The 14,787-nt window shown below is 41.3% G+C and overlaps 6 non-coding genes across 6 annotated transcripts; 1 reads left to right on the top strand and 5 right to left on the bottom strand.

Moving 5' to 3' along the window:
* The first annotated feature begins 4,393 nt into the window (after positions 1-4,393).
* tRNA-Lys(TTT) lies at positions 4,394-4,467 on the top strand. Its single transcript has one exon. It is a non-coding gene; the product is annotated as a tRNA-Lys (tRNA).
* A 3,069-nt stretch (positions 4,468-7,536) lies between these two features.
* On the bottom strand, positions 7,537-7,607 carry tRNA-Pseudo(TTG). The gene has a single exon. It is a non-coding gene (tRNA).
* Positions 7,608-8,668: 1,061 nt separating this feature from the next.
* On the bottom strand, positions 8,669-8,739 carry tRNA-Thr(TGT). Its single transcript has one exon. It is a non-coding gene; the product is annotated as a tRNA-Thr (tRNA).
* Positions 8,740-8,883: 144 nt separating this feature from the next.
* Positions 8,884-8,954, bottom strand: tRNA-Glu(TTC). Its single transcript has one exon. It is a non-coding gene; the product is annotated as a tRNA-Glu (tRNA).
* A 725-nt stretch (positions 8,955-9,679) lies between these two features.
* tRNA-Met(CAT) lies at positions 9,680-9,750 on the bottom strand. Its single transcript has one exon. It is a non-coding gene; the product is annotated as a tRNA-Met (tRNA).
* Positions 9,751-11,885: 2,135 nt separating this feature from the next.
* tRNA-Trp(CCA) lies at positions 11,886-11,956 on the bottom strand. Its single transcript has one exon. It is a non-coding gene; the product is annotated as a tRNA-Trp (tRNA).
* Positions 11,957-14,787: the final 2,831 nt, after the last annotated feature.

Genomic DNA, 14,787 nt, shown 5'->3' on the forward strand with positions numbered 1-14,787 from the left:
CGGCGGATATAGCACATTTTCTGCTAGAATAGGTTTTACTATTAGGTTGTACTGTAGCATTATTGTGTTCCACTACGTGTATTGCTTAGAAGATTAAGAAACTGATCTAGAGTCATACTTTCTGTATTCTCCATTTCAGTAATAGGGGCCCGCTAATTAGAAAACGATTAAGAAATAGTTCTGCAGTAGTCGTATATCGTACAATTGTAGATCGATGGATACCTACATGATCTGCAATGTATTGAACACTATCGCTCATAAATACAAGTTGTGCTGTTTCAGTATCATAGATAAATACTTTAGTTCCTCGTAGTTTTCGAAGGTAATCACGCCAATATTCTGACGCCGAAGCGGTTCGTGGTAACCAGAACTACTAGCTACTGGATCTACATTAAGATCTGGCAGCAGAGTATCCATACAATACTGTTCTAGCTGTACTGCCATTTCACTAGTGCTATTAGGATCCATAATAAGAAGAGTCAGTGTAACATCTTTAAATCCATATTTGTGGAAGTATCGAAGTACTCGTCGATCTCCTTTCTTAAGGATGCCCGTAGGGCGGCATAAAGTAAGAAATAACTCGAGCATATAGAGAAATAGAACTACCGATATAACAAGCACCATTTTCAGTTGTAAAATAGAAAGACCGACTGCTTTCTTAGCAATAGCAGCAATAAGATCACGATTATTGCGCGTACGCGCGGATCTTTAATAATATGTTTGGTGTGACGGTGTGGTGCTTTATTAGGATCTAGTTTTTTCTTATTCACATTGCTAGCTGTACTATATTGTTTAGTATTAATAGTTATATTAAATAGTCCTTCATTGTATGAGGTAAATACAAACATAACCATAAAGAAGATCATTACAAAAGCGTGTGCTGTAATGATTAGTAGAGTAGGTAGACTTAGCCATGAATCGTGCTTGCCGTTAAGATTTATAACGTATAAGACAGGACTGTTAGGCCACGAATCCTCTCTCCGAACCATACGTGATACTTTCGCATCATACGGCTCTCCACAAGAAATTATACCCATTACAAGAAGTGTTTCAAACAAAGTATATCTCTTTCAAGGGGGCGCAACAAAAAAAACTATTTCCCTTTAAGATCTGCCTTTGTTACTGAACCATTATGAATCCGATTGTGACACGGTCGGCAAACTGGGATCTGCTTTCGGTTCATCCGTGAGATCATTGCAGTCATGAAGTCCTTAGGATGCTTTGACACATCCTTGATAGCACGAACATGATGCATTTCGAGATCAATTTCCGTACCGCATAGCGTACAAGGACTATCTAGAACGGCTTGTGACCGGAAGGTAGCTCGCCCAAGTTGTTCAAGTCGAATGCGCTACGCGCGGGTTAGTATCATTAGTAGAAAATTTGAAAGTATTGGCAAGAGAAGGATTTGGCATTGAAGCAAGTGTTTTACCATTTGCATCTAGGATAGCGATCTCCTTACCAAATCGCTTAAACACTTTCGCTTTCGTACCAAGTTTTAGTTTGGCCGCCAGCGTAAGCACACATGAATATTTTAGGATGTAAAAGATTCGCCCGAGGCTACCTGTGTTATTGACAAAGCTATAGTAATTACTAATACCTAGCCAAATAGTCCAGTAGTGTTTAACAATCTGATGAGTTTCAAAATGAATCATCCGACCCCAACGAGTTGGTACCCCTCCAGGTTTAGCCATTCCTCGAGCTACTAGCTTATCTACCAGTTTATTAATAGGGCATAGTAGTTGTGGACGAGTTCCTGCCTTACTGATAAGAGTTTCCCCTGATCGAATACTTGTTCGAACTGGTCGAAGCTCTAGTGGAGTAATCCGAATATCAGTTCCTAGGAAGTGTGCCAGCTCGCTACGAGCGTGTGTGATCTTAGTCTTTTGCATACTAAGCTCAAGTTTAAGTTGATCTGCTAGAAAGGTTCGAAGATTATCTCGAGTTTCAGTAGCATCTTCTTTAGATCCAATAATACCAATAATGAAGTCGTCCGCATAACGAACAAACATCATTCGTTTGTAATCTGGATCATTTGCCATCCGGCAACCAATATTACGGGCATGAACTTCTGACAGTTTCCCTGCACGAGTTAGGCGACGCGGGTTTGTCTTTCGCCGAGAGCCTTTATTAAAGCTACTCATATACTCTTCTAGCCATAGATCAAGCTTATTCAGCAGGACATTGCATAGAAGAGGACTAACTACAGACCCTTGGGGTGTTCCTAGCTCGGATGTGAAATATTTCTCCTGGAAGATATATCCCACCTTAAGTGCTTTGTACAGAAGGTCTATAAATGCCTGATCTTGCACCCGCTCAGAGACCGCTAGCACTAGTAGTTTGTGGTCAAAGGAGTCAAAACATTTGGAAATGTCTGCCTCAATAAACCAGTTCACTGAAGTGAAGGTATTACGAAGCTCTTTCAGAGCTGTGTGACAGCCTTTACCAGGCCGGAATCCGTGTGAGTGCACACTGAAACTAGAATCAAAGATTGCTTCGAGAACTAGATGTATAGCCGCCTGAACAATTTTATCTCGAGGGCTAGCAATACTTAGCGGTCGAGTACCATTACCATTCGGTTTTGGGATTTCGATTCGCCGAGCCGGTCGGAACTGGAATGCTCCTGATCGTAGATTTCGTTGCAGTCGTAGGAAGTAATCCATGTTGATTCCATCCAGTGTCTCAGTGTCGATACCTGGAGTCATGTTACCAGGTTTACTTTTGATTCGAGCATAAGCAGCGATAAGTAGATCGAGATCAGACATAATATGCATAATATTGGTATTAACCAGAGCTTTATTATTGACATTGCTTGTAATAAGCTGCTGCAGTTTCTCCATACCCGCCGGCATAGAGTCCACAGCGAATCCATTGCTGCTCCCCTTCACTTTAGTACTGTAATTTCGAGCATTAGAAATCTTGTTTCGAGTTACAGTATTAGAAGCTAGTACGAGAGCTCCGTCACCCCACGAGTTTCCTCGATCGGGTGATCCCGAATTCCACATTGGTACCGCAGGAAGACGATTGCGCTACGCGTCCTCCTATTGGGCTACTTAGGTGTCCCCACGCATTGTGATCACTACTTGTGACCCATCCACTCGCCCAATTGAACCAGAACGACACAACGTAATTCGTTCCGGCCAGAAATAGAGCCTTACCTTTTCGAATGAAACAAGTAAGTCCAGAACTAAGACTGGTGTTGCATGTTGAAAGGGATTTGTTAACCTCACCATATAGCCCGTAGCTCGCTACGATTATTGCACGCAGCTTTCCTAGCATGCTATTTTCACCACCCCGTTGGCCGGAGTTGGCTGAGCTAGGTGCTTTACGGTTATGATCAGAACCCTGTTTATTACGTTCGAAGAATCGACCATAAATGTCATGACTGTGACCCGATTGGGATCGAGTCCATTCGTAACCAGGTTCCGAACCATCAATTGGGTAAACCGGATATGCGCTATCTACGTTATTCCAGCAGAGGATCTTATGAGGGAACATCCGGAAGTAAAACCGTTCGAACCACGTAAGATAATTGAAGAAATGAGCACGAAAGATACGATATCGACGATACCAAGTGTTAGACGGCGCACCGTTGTATAGTTGATGGTCTCCGTTAAGGTATTGTACTCCAGGTGCTGCTAGTTCCATTCGGATTAGTACTGAAAATGCTGTCCCAATCATAGCTGCAAATACAGCAAAGATTAGATACAGTGTACCAATATCTTTAGCATTTGTAGAGTAAAGCCATCGTACCACTGCAAATTGCTGTGGGAAATCCTCTTAGTCTAGTTACTTTCTTTTTAGTTCAATCTTTTGCTTTATACTAATGCATTTTACTATTTTATTCTCGCTCCGCGCCTAATCAAATTTACTAGTCGCCGAAGGCTTCTAAGCGTAGCCGCGCCTAAGATTTTGCGCGGCTACGCCGGAATAAAAATCGTATATTTTTTTGCGCATTTTTGTAATAAAAAAATGAAAATAAAAATGAAAATCAAAATCAAAAAAAAAGAAAAAGAGGGCGCCCCCCGATCGAAGATTTGGCGCTACCCGCCGTAGGCAAAATCGAAGGCGCTACAAAATAAAAATCGAAGATTTTGCGCTACGCGCGGCGCATTTCCTAATTAGCAAAACCAAAAACAAAAAGCGCGTACGCGCGGGAAGGCGAAGCCCAGTCGCGTTGAGGACTTCATTTTTAGTAAATACGAATATGAAGAGAGTAGCTAAAAAAGTTTCCCATTTTTTATGTATTTTGGAATTCCTATATATAGGTATATTATTACTAACAACGGACAAAAGGAGATTCGAACTCCTAAGGGAGTTTGTAATATCCCAGACAATTAGCAATCGCCGACACCTCGCCAATAGTGGTTTGTCCTTAAGTAACCTATATAAAGAAGGTATAACTCAGTTGGTTAGAGTGCGATACTTTTAATATCGAGGTCGTAGGTTCGAGCCCTACTATCTTCATATATTTCTATGCGCGTACGCGCGGGGGGGGGGCGAAGCCCCCCTATCGGAGAGGGCGGGCGAAGCCCGGGTTGAATCGAACAACCATTCTCATTACATTCTCTAGCAGTAAAGAGAGATATCGTTTATAAGAATTTATCTTCCTATATTAGTAGATATCTATAATAAACTTTATATACTTCTTTATTATCCAATACATGCACTATATAAGAGATTTATTATATAGGGGCCCCAATGTTATAAACATTGTCAGGTATTCCTTCATTTTAAAGGAATATTCTTAGTAGTAGATGTATTAAGCTATCTACAGAACCTTTTCATAATTTCTTTCTCATTAGAACGGGAAATGTTTTCTAAGACGGTCAACTTTTTTTTGGGTCCCCTATCGCGCCGCCGTAGGCGCCCTATAAAATTGAAAATAAATTTGCCTACGGCGGGGGCGCTCTGCGCCGATCCCTTCGGCGCCCGCAAATTTCTTTGAAATTTTCTAGGGCGGCGCATTTTTATAGGCGCCTTCTTTTTTTTTAAGAAAAAAAAAAGAGGCGTAGCGCATTTTTCCAAAAATTAGCATAAATTTACAAAACAAGAACGTAAGAGACGAGATATTACAGAAATTTCTAATGGTACTGATCCGCGCCCGCTTTTTTTTAATGCGCTTTATATAATCTTCGATTATATTAGCGTCAAAAAGAAGAAAAGAATGCGCCGTCCACTACCTCTATATGCTAAAAGTGTAAATACAAAAGTTAGTGGTGCAAATTGGAGTAAGAATTTTCCGCCAAACGGCGGAACAAGTAACCTACCTCCATGTACTTTTGATATGCTAAAGGTTAAAGACCCGCGCAACAATCGAAAACTAATTAATGAGTTCAGTGCGCGGCCGCGGCCCCTCTTTTTTTGGCTCTATATTTGGACTTATAATCCAACAGGAGTATCTCTAGTAGGCCAAAGTACACGTAAGACACCGAAATATTCATTTTATACCGCCACTATACTTTAATGAGAATTTTCTATCAACACAGCTACGACCTATAAAAATCGTAGATTTTTATTGCTACGCGCGTAGCGCATTCTTTTACTATTATGGGAGGCCGGGCCTATAAAAAATATTCTATCCCTTCGGCGCCTACGGCGGCCCGCATCTTTGATTTTATAACTACGCGCGGGTTACACCCGGCCGCTAATAAAATCTTTGATTTTATAACGCCGCGCGTACGCGCGCGCGCAAAATCTTCGGCCCGCGCAAAATTTCCGCCTACGGCGGGCGCGCGTAGCGCCCCTGATTAGGCGTAGCGCCTTCGATTTTCTAACGCGCATAAGAAAAAGAAGCAAAAATATTTCACTAACTCTTCTACGTATTGATCCTACTCAGTACAAACCAATTGATGTAACTAAGATAAAACAATACTTTATCGATACACTACATTCAGAACTAAATGTAGTTCGAGATCTTTTTAATCCGACTGTTACAAGTGAGACACTATCACAAAAAAGGAAACTTATTAAAGCGGAAAAATCGCACCTGTTTACTTTTATAAGCGCTACGCCGGGCGAAGCCGCGCGTACGCGCGCCCAATCGGCGCCGCCGTAGGCAAAAAGATTCTATCCCTTCGGCGCCCGCAAATTTCTTTGAAATTTTATAGGGCGGCGCGGGCGCGCGTAGCGCCCCGCGCGTACGCGCTTGAAATTTTCTAGGGCGCGCTACGCTTCTTTGTTTTTTTTTTAATGCGCTACGCCTAATAAAATGGAGGGCGGGCGAAGCCGCGCGTACGCGCCCTAGTAAAAGTAAATTTTGCGGGCGCCCAATCGAAGGCGCTACGCGCGGCGCTACGCCATAAAAAATCGAAGATTTTTGCGGTGATAAACTACTTTTCAGCTTTGAATCTAAAGCACAAGCACAACTACTTGCTGGTATTACCTCTTCTACAATTAAAAAGGCTATTGAAAGAGCCTAATAAAAATCGGCGCAGAGCGCTTTTTATAACGCCGCGCGTACGCGCGCGCGCAAGGGCTTCGCCCTCCTAGTCGCCGAAGGCTTCTAAGCGTAGCCGCGCCGAAGATTTTTATAGGCGCCTACTTTGCCATTACTACTACACCAATTGAAAATGCTACCACAGAATATCAACTTACTATGGAGTTATAAAATTGAAAATTTTCTTAGCCATTCTTTTTGTCGCGCCTTATTTTTCCGGAGGAGCATAAAAAGGCGCGTACGCGCGTTATAAAAGATTTTATTAGGAGCCCCGCGCGTCAGCGCCTTTTTGTTTTTTTTAACCCGCAAATTTCAAGCGCGTACGCGCGGGGCGCTACGCGCGCCCGCCTGGGCGCCGCCCTATAAAATTTAAAAGAGGGCGAAGCCCGCCCAATAAAATTTCTTTGAAATTTTATAGGGCGGGCGCCGAAGGGATAGAATATTTTTTATAGGCGCCGATTGGGCGCCCTTCTTTTTGTTTTTAAAAGCCTTCGGCGGGGCCGCGCGGCTACGCTTATAAAATTTCCTAGTAAATTTTGCGCTCCGCCTCTTTTTTTTTTTAAAAAAAAAAAGAAGGCGCGGAGATATTTTATTAGCATTCATGAAAGTTCGTAATGAAAACATGAAAGAGAGTAGTTATAATTCTTCTATTCAAAAACCTATTCTATGCACGCGCCAATGGGCGAAGATTTTTGCGCGCGCGCGTACGCGCGGCGTTGCCCTAGAAAATTGAAAAGAGGGCGCCTACGGCGGGCGCGCTCTGCGCCGAAGATTTTGCCTACGGCGGCGCATTTTATTAGCGCACTCTAGAACCTAGCCAAACATTTATTGCTAACTCTCTCTCGTAATAAAGCTTGTGAGAAACTATCCCAACTAGAAGGAATTCATATCCCTTCGTATTTGTTCGACTACAAGATGGTAAACTATACCTTAACAAGTGGATTCTTTCTTACATTAATATAGCCGCGCCTATAAAAAATATTCTATTTTTTATTGGCGCGCGGTTATAAATTTAACTAGTTAAATTTCGCGCGGCCGTTTAAACTTCTACTTTTATAAATACTTATAAATATTCGGTTTATAAGCACAAACAATAACTAGGATGAGTTGAATCGAACAACTATTTTTCTCACCAAAAAAGAAAGTCTTTCCTTTAGACGACATCCTACATTTTACTTTATTAGTATTCTTATCATAGTAGTCTACTATCAGGTAGTATTACTATTACTTTTTTTAACCATTCTCATTACCGCCGCAGGCTTTCCTTTAGACGAGATCCTATATTACCACTTATACTTATAATTCTATACAATTATGTAAAAATAGAATACTATATCAATAGGAACAGAACCTCACTATAAGGAGGGCTAATAAAATGCGCTACGCGCGATTTTATAACTACGCGCAAAATCGAAGATTTTTATTTACATTTGTAAAATTTTGCGCTACGCCTAATCAAATTTACTAGTAAATTTTGCGGGCGCGCCGCCCTATAAAATTGAAAATAAATTTGCCGGCGCCGAAGGGATAGAATATTTTTTATAGGCGCCCCACCCTATCGGCGCAGAGCGCGCCCGCCGTAGGCGCCCTCTTTTCAATTTTCTAGGGCGCGCTACGGAATAAAAATCGAAGGCGCTACGCGCGCCTATCGGCGGCCCCTTCTTTATTACTACAATCTATAAGATCCGCGCTACGCGCGATAGCACATTTATATTAACTATTATTAGGTGATAGCCACATTCCATTTATAGAATTTATATAGTGGAAATTTCTAATTCGTTTATATATAAATTTCTTTTTATAAAAAGATTCTAAGATTTTAAAAGACGCGCCTAATCAAATTTACTAGGAAATTTTTCGCCTTTTTTTAAAACGGGCGCCCCCCGCCCTATCGAAGGCGCTACGCGCGGCTCCGCCCTATAAAATTGAAAGCGCGTACGCGCGGGGGGCTGCGCCCGCCCGCCCAATAAAATTTCTTTGAAATTTTATAGGGCGGGGGCGCTACGCGCGATTTTATAACCCCCCGCCGTAGGCAAAATCGAAGATTTTGCGCTACGCGCGGCGCTTTTCCCTTATTTTTCCGGAGGGCGCATCTTCGATTTTATAACGCGCATAAGGGAAAGCGCCTATAAAAAATCTTCGATTTTTTATTGGCGCGCACAAAAAGAATGCGCGATCTTAGATTATATAGTATTTTTATAGTTACTACTATTTATATTTACAGTATATTGCCGACTACTAGAATCGAACTAGTGTCAAGTAATTACAAGTTACCTATTCTACCACTAAACTAAGTCGACATTTTTATTATATTATAACTAGGCGCGTACGCGCGGCTTCGCCCGCCCATTACAATTTAACAGCCTACGGCGGTTTTAGAATATCGCGCGTAGCGCACTATTCCGCGCGGAGCGCATATCTCTTTTTTATAGATCTAAATCTACTGATCTCTAGGAGAATCGAACTCCTATTAGTAAAATGAAGATCTACTGTTTTACCTTTAAACTAAGAGACCTATACCTATATATATATATATACATAAATTAAACCCATCCGCGCGTAGCGCTTTATTAGTAGTGGCCGCGCTACGCGCAAAAATCGAAGATAGGGTGGGGCGCCTATAAAAAATATTCTATCCCTTCGGCGCCCGCAAATTTCTTTGAAATTTTATAGGGCGGCGCCCCCGCAAAATTTACTTTTACTAGGGGGCGCGCGTAGCGCCCCTGATTAGGCGTAGCGCCAAATTTTCAATTTTATAACCGCAATAAATCACAATTTATAAAGTAGTGGCTATAAAATCCCTTATTTTCAGGGCGGGCCTATAAAAAATATTCTATCCCTTCGGCGCCTACGGCGGCCCGCATCTTTGATTTTTTAACCGCTAGTAATTTTATTAGCACTATACAAATACAAGCATTATGATAGGGAGAATTAAAATCGAAGGGGGCGGTAATAAAGTATGATAGAATATTTCTATATTCAACTAGATGTGAGGTTAGAAAATTTTCAATTTTGCGCTACGCTTATAAAATTTACTAGTAAATTTTGCCGCTTTTTAAAACGGCCGCATCATTTTAGTTTAATAGTGCGCCGCGCTATGCGCAAAAATCTTCGGCGCATAGCGCGGCTACGCTTAGAAAATTCAATTTACTAGTAAATTTCATTTTATTAGGCGCGCTCTTTTTATAATATTAATTCATTTTTAAATATTCCTATTTCAAGGCGATAATTATTTAATTGAGTACATTCCAGGATTCGAACACTGGTCTAGCAGGACATGAGTCTGCTGTGCCACCTTTACACTAAAGTACTTTATATATTTAATCTTTGCTATTCTTATACTAACTATATATATACAGATCTATTATCAAATAAAAAGTTACTCTCTAATGATTGAAAATATATATAGAAATATATTTGGTTGGGCGCGCGTACGCGCGGCTTCGCCCGCCCCCGCGGGGTCCCCGCGCCAATAAAAAATAGGCGCTTTTTTATAGGCGCCCCGCGCTACGCTTCTTTTTTAAAATAACAGCGCTACGCCTAATCAGGGGCGCTACGCGCGCCCACTAGTAAATTTTGCGGGGACCCATTTTTATAGGCGCTGACGCGTGGGGGATAGATATATAATATCGTTTAATTGAATACAAATGGATGGTTGATTATAAACTTTAGCCCTACAACAATTGTTGAAATGTTAACAACTACAATAATTTGTAGAACAGTAATTAGATTATATACCACTTTATCTGATGGGATAATATTACTAAGTAGTGTAAATTTCTCAACGATACTATCTCGATATTTTACACAGTATCGGTAGATGGTAATTAGAACAAGGGGCGCCAATAAAAATCGCGCCGCCCTATAAAATTTAAAAGAGGGCGGGCGCAGCCCCCCTATTGGGCGCGCCGAAGATTTTTGCGCATAGCGCGGCGCATTTTTATAGGCGCGTACAATAATTGCAGTTACTCCAATTAGAAGTACAACGATGTTGTATTGGAAGTGTAGCACGTCAATAGCGCTTAGTTCACTGAAATCTGTTGCAGGTACTCGATTTCGCAGTTCCTGCTTCATAGAATTAGGAAGAAGTGAAAATAGCCAATCAAAAATAGACCAGGGCGAATCCCCGCGCGTAGCGCCAAGTGGGGGCGGAATGAGATGATTGCTATTCGTAGTATTACTACTACTGTTCATGTTAAGGCTACCTGATAGTTTGTTACCGCGCCGCCCTATAAAATTTCAAGCGCGTACGCGCGGGGGGCTGCGCCCGCCCGCCGTAGGCGGGCTTCGCCCTCTTTTCAATTTTCTAGGGCGCCGAAGGGATCGGCGCAGAGCGCCCCCGCCGTAGGCGGGCTTCGCCCTCTTTTAAATTTTATAGGGCGCCTACGGCGGCGCGATTTTATAACTACGCGCAAAATCTACGATTTTATTGGCGCGGGCGCGGAATGTTATTTTATACGTACTGAGGTATCGAAGGTGGAAAGGGGGAATATCTATCCCCCCCGGATAGGTTAACTTAGCGTTAAGTACTCAATAATTATGAGTAAAGTAGCAGGAATGATACCATTAGCGCAAATAGTCCAGTAGCCTCTGATAGGGCAAATCCTAGAATTGCGTAAGTAAATAGTTGCATTGGGTATTAAACATACCTATTATTAGGTATGACCTAACTCTTTTTAATAAGTTAGCTAGTAGTCACCTACTAGATTAGACTATGTCTTCTATTTATAATACAATATAAATAGCAGGGCGCTCGTGTCCGGGTTATTGTTAGTGCAACTCACCGATTAGTCGTTGAACTTTCTTAAATCGCTTTCTAGTTTCTATTCTATTTACTAGAAGGGCACTGACTTAAGCTTAGCTGCAAATTCTCTTATCTTTACATAAGATCTCCTTGCAATTCACCCTGTAGAGGCCAGATTTTAACCTCGTAGGCTAGGGTTTCGTGAAACTCCTTGGATTAGAGCAGCGAATACGATTCCAACTCCGATTCCAGCTCCGATTAGTCCTAGAGCAGCTACTCCTGATCCGATGTATTTAGCAGCAGCAAGCATAGTAAATAACAATGATATGGTGCGCCAGTATGCCAATAATAGAGAGAAAATCTTTATTACGGTAAACACTAGCTGGTGAACAGATGCTGAATATCTTTATAAAAGATGTTTTCAGTTCCTATACAATAATCTTAATTAAGCGGAGCCCGCCCTATAAAATTTAAAGCGCGTACGCGCGGGGGGCTGCGCCCGCCCGCCCAATAAAATTTCTTTGAAATTTTATAGGGCGGGGGCGCTACGCGCTGATTTTATATGGCGCGGGGTTTCACCCGGGGCGGGGCGCTACGCGCATAAGAAAAAGGCGCTGACGCGCGTTAGAAAATCGCGCGTAGCGCATTTTATTAGGGCGCGCGTACGCGCGCCCAATAGTAGATTTTATTAGCACAAGTTTACAAGAACAGCTGGAATCGAACCAACATAAATGACTTTGGAGATCATAGTATTACCATTATACGATATTCTTTTCTAATTATTTCTTACTATACTTATAAAATACTTCATACTATTTTATTGACAAAAGTATCCGCGCCTAATCAAATTTACTAGTCGCCGAAGGCTTCTAAGCGTAGCCCTATCGGCGCAGAGCGCGCCCTATAAAATTTAAAAGAAATTTTATAGGCCGCGCATTTTTTATAGGCGCATTTTATTAGCGCTTTGTTTTTAAAAGGCGCGGGGTTAGAAAATCGCGCCGCCCTAGAAAATTTAAAGCGCGTACGCGCGGGGGGCTGCGCCCGCCCGCCTACGGCGGGCGCGCTCTGCGCCGAAGATTTTTATAGGCGCATTTTATTAGGGCGCCCCCCTTTTGACTGCTAATCTATATATATAAATAACTAATAGTTGCGCGGATATATTTTCATGTATCTAAACGCGCTTCTAAAAATTTTTTGTTTGATTTAGTGGCTCTTATAAAATGCGCTACGCGCGATTTTATAAGGAGGGAGCAGATAAACCTTATAAATCAAAGGTTTTAACTCGCGCTAATAAAAATAGAAGGCGCCTATAAAAAATGCGCGGCGCTACAAAATAAAAATCGGCGCAGAGCGCTTTTTATAGCCTACGGCGGCGCGGTATTTACAATAATGAGTTGGTAAGATATTGTAGAGTCGAGAGGGAATTGAACCCTAGATGGTAGAATTTGCAGTTCCCCAACAGAAGCCATCTGTACTCGACTCAGAGTATATAAAAGATAGCTATTCTTATAAAGGGCGCCAGTCGTGGGTTCCATCATTTTATCAAGGCAATAAAATAGGGATTAATCAGTATTACTTTTATTAGGCCGCGCCGAAGGCATCTTTGATTTTATAACGCGCAGGAAAACAGAGCGCGTACGCGCGGTCTATTGTAAATAGTAATCCAATCCTTATCTAAAAACTAGTTACGATAAAAAAATATTTTCGGCCGTCGCGCCTTATATAATCTTCGATTATATTAGCAGGGGATAATTATAGTTGAATTATCCCCTAACACAAAGTTATAAAATGAGCGCGGGGTACAATTATTAGATTGTCACATATCATTCCGCGCGAAGCGCTCTCCTGGAATAGGGTTTATGTAAAGAAAATAAAGTCCATAACTATATGATACAGCATAAATGATAAGCGATACTTTATTTATAAGGATGCGCTACGCGCGCGTCAAGAACTGATTTAGAAGGTAGAAACTTAGCGAGAAATGTTGGTAGTACCTTTTCAATCAGATACTCTCGATTGTTTTTAGTCCATGTAAGAATACTGATCAGTCCAATACAAAGAAGAGTAAAAAAAAACAGGATACACAGAATATAAATAAAAAGATTATATTGCATAAATAGGCGCTACGCGCGGTATGTCCCATTATTCGGAGAACTAGGAAGTCGACTAGCAATATCCTGGTTCATCCAGTCAGGTAGGAATTTAGGTAGGTAATCCCAAAATAGTGAACCGGTAGAGTCCGTGTTATTCTCGAGAGGTGAATGAATATTGTATGTTCGTTGCCCTGCGCGTACGCGCGGTCTTCTCCCGCGTGTAGTGTGGGCTACATCTGAAATAGGAGTACTAGGAGTAGGAGCTTTACGCGCAAATACTGGCGCGCTCATATTTGCCATGTGGCCTTTATTAGCTGTTTCAAGCATTCCGTTAATACCGCGCCTATAAAAAATATTCTATTTTTTATTGGCGCCCCCCGGCGAGTACCGTTCCAAAAAAGATCCCTGTTTTAACTACTGGTGATCCTGCTTTCACCTTGAGAATAGCAGCACCAACCGTTCCAACCATCCCAGTATACGCGACAATTGCTGCTTTGGTATTTTCGCTCATTGAGCGATTTGTGTCTTTTCGTAGCTCTAGCTCAAGATCTAGTTCTGATGCACATTCGATAGGTCCGGGACCTAGATAGTTTCATACTAGATAGAAGAGGCAAATAATACTAATATAGATAAGTACATCTGCTACTATATTTAGTTCTTTATTATACTTATCTCGATAAGTATCATTGCAACTAATAAGAACAAGAATAGATAGTAGAAAGACTAGTGAGATACAGTAAATAAGAGATGGTGATGCTCCATCTTGGAATCCTAGTTGCCAAGGTTGTGGTGCTTCGTTAAAAACTACTGTAATAGGAGCTCGAGATAGATTAAACATTTTAACAATATATTTATATAGAATAATAGCTTTGCTAACCCTAGATCATTACTAAGTAATTGTAACCAATTATAGTAAGAAAATAGTATTCTATAAAACAAAAGAGTGCCGCCGTAGGCAAAATCGAAGATTTGGCGCTACGCGCGGCGCTTTATTTTATAGAATAACTTTATAAGATAGAAATATAGTAATATTACTAAACTGTATATAAAGCAGTACTTTTAGATTGATTAATTAATAAATAAAATAACCGCGCGCCAATAAAAAATAGAATATTTTTTATAGGCGCGGCTTTAAAAGTGAAAGCAGCACAAAATAATGAAAGTAAAGAAATGAAAATTTCTTCATTTCCTATAAAATAGTAGCGCCAATAAAAAGCGCTCTGCGCCGATTTTTATAGGGGGGCGGGCGAAGCCGCGCGTACGCGCCTCCTTTTAATTAATTAATTTTATACTTCAGTCGTTCTTTTTTATCTTTATATGTAGAGTACTAAAAGTTTTCTTCTTTTTTTTTAAGCGATTATAGATCTATGACTTTATAGCGTTGTTGTCATACTAATAGTTGTTTATTCTAGCGCTTTCTTTTTTAAGGCGCGTAGCGCCTTCGATAGGGCTACGCTTAGAAGCCTTCGGCGACTAGTCAATTTTATTAGGCGCGACTATTATATTTTAAT

The sequence above is a fragment of the Ustilago hordei genome, assembly GCF_900519145.1.
Source record: "Ustilago hordei strain Uho2 genome assembly, contig: UHO2_contig_39, whole genome shotgun sequence".
Taxonomy (NCBI): Eukaryota; Fungi; Basidiomycota; class Ustilaginomycetes; order Ustilaginales; family Ustilaginaceae; genus Ustilago; species Ustilago hordei.